The following is a 7,288-nucleotide window of genomic DNA, read 5'->3' on the forward strand; positions in this document are numbered from 1 at the left end:
TGAACTCCTGTGTAACCATGACTAAAAGGAAAGGGACACTATGTCTGTAATCATTGCAGATAATTGTTGCAAGATTAAAGACTTGTGCTTTTGAAATTAAACACTGTTTATCTATTAAACAAAAATTACTCCTGTTGAAGGGGATGGAATGATATAAATATACATTGCAATTAATTTTATATGAAATTCATAAAGTAAGTGAGCACAGGTAAGTATTTCAAATTCATGTATATTTGTAATACCAGGAGCTCTCTGACCCCTAAAATTTGCACCATAATCAAGAACTGCCAAACACTATGTGAGGCCATGCCTCCCTCTGGAAGGACCACAGTGCCCTCTGCAGCTTTAGCAGAAATGAATACAGTTTGGGGGAAAAAATAATGAGAACACCAACATGCAAGTATGTGCAATTAACATGCCTCAGAAATTCACTTTACCTTCTTGAATTGAATGAAGATATTTATGTAAAGATCATATTTTAAGCAAAGTATACTACAGCCTGTATAGCAGGTACCTATTTATATAAAAAGATATGCAATACAGAAAAAGATACATATAGGTCCATATCTACAGATTAATTTGAGGGTAACACTCTAGGAAATGGCACAGTTGCCTTTGGCGAGACAAACTGGCACTCAGGGATCAGATGTGGGAATATTTACTTTTCACTGTGCTTCTTCTTGTACTACTTAAATTTTTTATCATATGCATGTATGAATCTTTCAGGCAAGAAAAAAGTTAATCAACAAAAATTTTAATTACCACTTAGAGCAATAGCTTGCATCCAAATTTCAAGCCTCCCTCTCCAGAAGTTCCATAACTGAAGTTCTTTAATCTGTTCAAAACAAGACAACAGGCCCAAAATGGAGTCACTTATACTAAGCCCCACGTCATCAAACCAAGACTTAACTTAATTACAGGTTCGGCTTTCCCAGAGAAGGAACTTTACACCAGTCAACCAGGAATCACCCCACCAGCACTAGTTAGGTAATCTGCCTGATAGGCCCCTTCCATCCTCTAAAGGAAAGTGACTTTTCAATAACTAATTTGCTTGCCTAGTATAACTTCCTTGTCCCCACTCCCTTCAGCCTATAAAGGTTTTTCATCTTGTACAGCCCCTCGGGGCTCCTTTCTACGTGCTACATTGGATGCTGCCCAATTCAAATTGATTTTTGCTCAAACTCTTAAAATTTTTAAGTATCCCTAAGTTTGTCTTTTAACAGTTCTGTACCTGTTGACAGTCCTGGTGTTAAATGAGGGAACTGAGGGAGACCCTGAAGGTGCCTGCCCCCGAGAAATGAGCAACCAGGTGGGTGTGTGTGGAGCCCCTTGAGCTCACTGCTTTCTCGCTGCCTCTGGAGGTGGTTGTTAAGTCCTTCTGGGATCCTAGCTCTGCAGCTCTTGCATTATGAGTTTTCAAACTTTATTTGAACATTTCTTTTTCCAGACTGGGTCTGGAAACTGACAGGAGTCAGATTGGGTCCGACTTACAAGCTGGGCGGTACAGGGGCGGGGGAGGGGGTGGCTGGCCCTGTTGTCCAGTGGTTGGGTTCACGCCTCCGCTTTGGCAGCCCAGGGTTTCTCGGTTCTGATCCTGGGCACGGCGGTGGCACTGCTGGTAGGGCCATGCTGAGGTGGCGTCCCACATGCCACAGCTGGAGGGACCTGCAGCTGAAGGTATACAAGTATGTACCGGGGGGCTTTGGGAAGAAAAAGGGAAAATAAAATCTAAAAAAAAAAAAACCTGGGCTGGGTCTGGGTCTGGACTGGACGTGACTTAAGCTGGACTGGGTCCAGTGTGAGGCCTTGAGTGGATAAAATTTTCTTTCAAGGATGGGCAAGTAAGTTAACCTTACCAAAGACAGCCTTGAATTATAGTGGCCATGGTGGAGAACTTTTAACCTAGCTAAGATTATCCATTTAGAAGATGCCCTGGTGAAAAAGGGGTCTCAGCCAAACACAAAACACGAAGAGGGAAAATTATTTTTCCTCCTCTACTGTGTCTGGTACCAGGATGAGGCCTGCTGGGACACCCCACTCGCTCCAGAGCCTGCAGACAGGATCCAGGAAAACTGGTAGAAGCTGCCAAAGGGTGAGAATTCTTACCAAAGTCACCCTCCATATCTCTATCTGTGGTGCCTGGTTGAGAGAGGAAGGTAAAATTTCACATTATTCCTTCTATTCCAAACTCAGATTGGCAGGACAAAACATTTGTAAGAATTAGATCTTGACTGAAAGTATGAATCTGCTTTCAGGTACCCATTGGTTGTTGATCCTTTCCCTCCTAGGGATAACTATTGCCTTATTGTTTGTCTCCTTTAGTGGCCAGAGAAATTGGCCTGGCAATCATCGGGTTGTGGACCCCTACAATAAGGCAAGACAGAAATGTAGGTTGCACTCCATCTGCAGCTAGATATGGCTGGATAGAAATATGGGTTGCACCCCATCTGCAGCTAGATATGGCTGGACAGAAATGTGGGTTGCACCCCATCTGCAGCTGGACATGGCTGGACAGAAATGTGGGTTGCACTCCACTTGCAGCTGGGATTCTACCCACTGTTGCCAGCTCTCAGGGGAATTATTTCTTTCTTGCTTTGATGATCTTGGAGAGTGGCTCTGGATCCTGAGAAAGTAGTATCTTTTTTTCCTCTTTGAGGACACCTCTTGTGTCCATGGAGTTGTTCAGTACTGCCAGGAATATTTACTATTTGCCCTGGCTGAAATCTGACAAGATATTCAAAAGGATTTTTTTAAGTATCTCTATGGTCAAAAGTTGGCCCAATAAGAAGCTGATATTTAGAGCCTGATAGAAAACAATTTTTTTAGGCCTTCTCCCCTAAGCTAGAATGAAACTATATACCCAGAGGGAAAGAAGAACATTCTGAAATCTTTGTGGAAGAATTTACTAAAATATTCCAAAGACACACAGCTCTAACTCTAGAACATAGGGATCTTTTGTTTTCCATCTTAGTTGATGATCTTCTCCCTGATATAAAGAAGCTAACTGAGGATAATGTGCTTGGTAGATGGGGTCCCTCCTTGATATTAATCTGGTTGCAATCCCATTCTCTGAGAAATTAAAAACAACCATACTTGTCTTACAAATTGAGTCTTTACAAGAACAGAAATGTGGATCTAGAAACAATTCAAAGCCCATCTCTCTTTTTTACCAATCCAAAACCTCCGATATTCATCTCAGAAGGCTTGCAGATATTCTAAAGGATCTGGGCTTCAGAAACAAAAGTCCTTCTAAGTGGAACTTGTATTCTTTCTCTGTGCCTTTTGAAATGTAAATATTCTACCTGGTCTTCTCTAGGAACCAAGGTCATTCATATCAGAAGAAAGAAAAAGAAAAGGCAATTTTGAAAACTAGGCTTATTGAAAATCTCTTCCACAAATAATAGTAAAAAGCTTTAGCCATCTGAGCAGTTAATTTACTCCCTCTGCCAGAAACACAACTTGGATGAAACTGATTTTTTTATAAACTAGTGAGTCTTGCATTACCATACCTGTCTCTCAGCTAAAATTTTAAAATAAAAGCTAGGAGATCTTTGTTTGATCTGTTTGCGTGTTTATGTTTGTCTATGTATGTATGTTATAAATCTGTATTTTTTTCTACCTCCAGATGGTATTAATGAGGGTTTTAGGCTGGTTAATTTTAAAACTGAAGATGAGAAGCAGGCTCCGAGGAGCAGGAGAGGAGTTTGCTTGCCCTTTGTTGGGAAACATTTACATTTGTAAGGGAAACCTCCATCTGTAAAGATGCCTCCTCTCTGTGTCAGGAAGAAGGCAGGATGGCCTTATCTCTGGGAACTCTTAATGGGGAAGGCAAGGACTTAAGTTGGTTACTGTTTGGCAACCTCATGTAACTGATTTAGGGTGGTGGCTTCTGGCCTTTACTGAATCCGATTTGATTCTTATCTAAAAGTTGTGGGACCACCCAATGGCCAGACCCCACCTGCACTGATAACATTTTAACTTTTTTACATGTTCTTTCCTTTGTCTTGTAAAGAGATGGCTCACATACCTATGCCTTAAATTTAGCCTTACTCTCCACCCATGTTTGTAGCAGAAGTGGCAGCAGCAGCTCCTCTTGCCCATGGGTCCTGTCCCCACACAGCAGCTCTGACTGCCCATGGATCCTGTCCCCATGCTATTCCACACTATTCTCTAAATAAAAGAACACTACTGCCAGACCTTGAGAATCCAAGAAATCTTTCTTTTGACTCCTCGGCTCACCAACCCCGCATCGGTATTGCCAAAATTAATTTGTAAAGAGCTCTATTTAGTTGGCTTAAAGGCAAACAAGAGTTTATATAAATCAAGTGTACTCTCAAAAATATAGAAACTAACCCAAATGTTTTTCAATTTCATGTGATCTAGAATAATCTTCAGTAAATAAAAGCTAGTTTAAGTTTTTTGGTTTAATTAAAACAGGCATGTCTTGAGAGTTATCAGCATTAAATATAAAACTTTTATTCTACCTAGGTTTAGCAAAAGTCAAATAAGCTCATGTTCTCTCTGTTACAGAATTTGTCAGCAAGAAAGATAACTTAAGATGATGATTAGCTGTGTAATATCTTGTGAAGTTTTAATGACTAATCTAAGCATAATTTTTAGGAAGCAAATGAATTAAATAAATGTAATAAGATAAAAGTTTATAAGTGAACTTTTCAACAATAATTATTCTTTATAGTATATCTATTTAAAAATAGTTTCCAAAATCTTTTTTGGTAACTTGAAACCTTAAAGTTATACTGAAATATGTTAAATAATGGGTATTAATTGAACGTCTAGATCATTTCCAAATGAAATAAAATACTGAAACATTAATTACTGAACATAGGTTTATCCACTTTTGGCTTCCTTTTACAAAGTAACTAAAGATATTGTGGTCTATTAGCAAGGAATGTGTCACAATGTTTTGTGCCACATTGAAAAATTCATTGTGAGGAAGATAAACTTCCAGAAATTATGAAATGTGTTTACAAATTTGCCGACTCACAGAATGCTTGTGTAATAGTCCACAATTGCTTACTTCTTAGTTATCACTAGGAATAAAGGATTCTAAGGGCCAAGAATTCTAATAAATACATTTAATTAAAACTATTTAGAAATAACAAGAGTGGAAGAAAACAATGCATATGAAAAGTAGGTAAGGAAAGCAAAATGACTGATTGTTCCAGAACGAGAAAGAGGAAACAGCATAGGATAAAATCTGAATGGATATCAAAAGCTATAGGTTTGTAGAAAAAGGAATCTTGGGAAAGAAATTTTATGTGTTCGGCATGGATTTATTTAAGTTTTTTAACAATGAATTTTAATATCAAAAGTGCACTGGTGCAAAACTAGAATTTGGTTTCACTCTGTTAAGAGAACAAAGTTTTCTTAGACTATGGTCTGCCCTTGATAAGAGGTTGTGAAAGTTTTTGTTTTTTGGGTTTTTTTTGTTTGTTTGTTTGTTTTACCTTTTGGTTAAATCTAACTGGAAAGCTTGAAAGCAAAGATTTTGTGTCTTACCAAAATGATTTACTGTGCTTCACATTGTCTTTATTAGGTTTTTGATTACTTAAGAAAACCCAATCTTCTCAATATTAAAAAAGCTAAGTTTTGTTTACAACTATGTAACCTTCTGTATTAGACTTTAAATTTTTCTATTGTCACTTTGGTTAAATGGATAATGAAGTGTTATTTCATAATGGTTTGTGATCCCAAGTCAATGGTTCAAACTTTTAGATGTTTTGACAACTTCCCCAAATCAGACTCTAAGTGGAATCTTTTTGAATGCAACATAACTTTGAAATTTCTCAGATGGCCCCTGGAAAAATCTCAAAAGATTTGTCTTTCACTTTGTAAAAGAGAGATATTAAACTAATAGGCTTATTTGGTATGTTAAATTACAGCAGAAGAGGGGCTGGCCCCATGGCCGAGTGGTTAAGTTCGCGCGCTCTGCTGCAGGCAGCCCAGTGTTTCGTTGGTTCGAATCCTGGGCGCGGACATGGCACTGCTCATCAGACCACGCTGAGGCAGCGTCCCACATGCCACAACTAGAAGAACCCACAACGAAGAATATACAACTATGTACCGGGGGGCTTTGGGGAGAAAAAGGAAATAATAAAATCTTTAAAAAAAAAAAAAATTACAGCAGAAGCATTGTCAAATAACTGATGATAAACACTCTTAGATTATATTCGTATGACACATGTTATTAATATGTGTTCTAGAAGCCATATGAAATTCCTAAAAATCTGATATGTCCTGGTATAATGTTATCAGTTGTAATTCCACTAATTGTCTTAAAATGTCGTAGGTCACAGACATAACAAAATTTCCTTGTCAATTCCATTATAATGAACTCTGATCAGATCTTTAACCATGGGGATTTTTAAGTCTTTTGTCATTTCCAAACAGATATTATTTTACTCTAATGCTTTTGCAAAAGGAAGATTCATGGAAAGGACCCTACCAAGTACTCTTGGACCATGACTCTGCTGCCATATTACAAAGTGTCAAAACTTGGGTGCACATTTCACAACCGAAGAAAGCTCCACCTGACATCTGGTCCTGTGCAAATGCAGGAGACATCGAAATCAAACTAAGTAGGAAGAGCAGTGGCCAACATCGAGGTAGATGCTTCCTCCCAAGATGTCAGATCGAGAACGTCTCTTTCCAGTCCTCCTCCCCTCTCTGACCTTCCTTTTCCTAATTTTTACACCATGAATGTCTTTATTTTTGTTGTTGCGGTTGTTCACGTTTTGTCTTGCTCTGGCCTGGAAAAATAATATCATTGTTCACACATCTCAGGCCACTGCAGAGGAGGGTACTCCCACCTCAACATGGCTGTTGGATTTGCCACAGTGGTGTTGACCCTGCCCTCACAAACTTCTCCCTGATTTCCAATGCCTCCATTTCTCGGGACAATCTGACTCCTTTCTCTATCATGCCAGACTCTCCAAACCTGGGGGTCCATTTCCCCGCTTCTGGTTAACAGCTCCAAACCCAGGGGACCTTGCTTCTAGGCTCTGTACAAAGAAAGGGACACAAGATAAAGGCAACCAGAATAAAACCACCCATGCAGTCTACAGTCCCTTAAGTTTTACTCACCTCCATGGCTGTCAACTTTCTAGTCCTGAGCCACAGACAAAAATTGGAATTGCCAGGAGGCATCCATGATTTAAAAAGTTCACTTCCTTCAGCAGATCTCTACTCCCCTGGCTAGGAGTAAGTGCAAATGAGGCTATGTTCAGGAAGCTCTCCTTAACTCTTGAAGATATTGCAATCCAGTCTA

General features: G+C 39.2%; 1 long non-coding RNA gene across 1 annotated transcript; it reads left to right on the plus strand.

Annotated features, from left to right (window-relative positions):
- The first annotated feature begins 1,189 nt into the window (after nucleotides 1-1,189).
- Nucleotides 1,190-5,941, plus strand: LOC124231930 (uncharacterized). Its single transcript, XR_006886732.1, has 3 exons — nucleotides 1,190-1,309; nucleotides 2,014-2,092; nucleotides 5,904-5,941. It is a non-coding gene; the product is annotated as an uncharacterized LOC124231930 (long non-coding RNA).
- The last annotated feature ends 1,347 nt before the right edge of the window (nucleotides 5,942-7,288 follow it).

This window comes from Equus quagga, unplaced genomic scaffold (assembly GCF_021613505.1).
Source record: "Equus quagga isolate Etosha38 unplaced genomic scaffold, UCLA_HA_Equagga_1.0 HiC_scaffold_12356_RagTag, whole genome shotgun sequence".
In the NCBI taxonomy this organism is placed as follows: domain Eukaryota; kingdom Metazoa; phylum Chordata; class Mammalia; order Perissodactyla; family Equidae; genus Equus; species Equus quagga.